Source organism: Pteropus alecto, unplaced genomic scaffold, assembly GCF_000325575.1.
Source record: "Pteropus alecto unplaced genomic scaffold, ASM32557v1 scaffold577, whole genome shotgun sequence".
NCBI lineage: Eukaryota > Metazoa > Chordata > Mammalia > Chiroptera > Pteropodidae > Pteropus > Pteropus alecto.
The window spans coordinates 112,605-113,174 of record NW_006440152.1 but is presented as its reverse complement, the minus strand read 5'-3'; the positions used below and the strand labels follow the sequence as shown (position 1 = coordinate 113,174).

The window sequence follows — 570 nt, the reverse complement described above, 5'->3', positions numbered from 1 at the left end:
GCGGCCTCCGGGCCTCGGCCGCCTGGCCGGGGAGAGGGCTGGGGGCGCACCCGGCTGCGGGCTGCGGGACACCGGCTAGGGGTTCCCCTCTGGTGCGTGCCTCGGCCTCCCTTAGGCTTTCGCCAAGGTGGTGGCGGGAGGTGGGAATGGGGAGCTACTGGGGAGGGAGCAGGGTGGAGGTGGAGGGAGTGGGACCGAAAGGGGGCTCTCCGTGTTTGCCTCTGCGGAATGGTGGAGAGGGACGAAAGGGGGGGGGCGGGCGTTGGTTTTCTCACCCTGGATGGCGGGCAGTGGGGGTGGGGCGAAGCGGGGGTACCTCTTGGTTTTCTCAACAAGGGTAGCTAGCAAGGTTTGTCAGGAGCAGGTGAAGGTGAAGTGGGGGGCTCCCCTTGGTTTTCTCATCAAGGATGGCGGAGATTGGGATTGGAATGAGGCGGGACCTGCCTTGGTTTGCTCCACGAGGATGGCAGGGGCGGGGATACGAGGGAGTGGAGGTGAGGGGCTCGCCTGGCTTTTCTCCACGGAGATGCTGGAGTGGGTTGGAGGAGTGCGGGGTGCTGGGAGAATTAG

General features: G+C 65.8%; 1 protein-coding gene across 1 annotated transcript in view; it reads left to right on the top strand.

Annotated features, from left to right (window-relative positions):
• Positions 1 to 570, top strand: part of FHL1 (four and a half LIM domains 1) — a 56,905-nt gene that overhangs the window by 921 nt on the left and 55,414 nt on the right. The window lies entirely within an intron of this gene.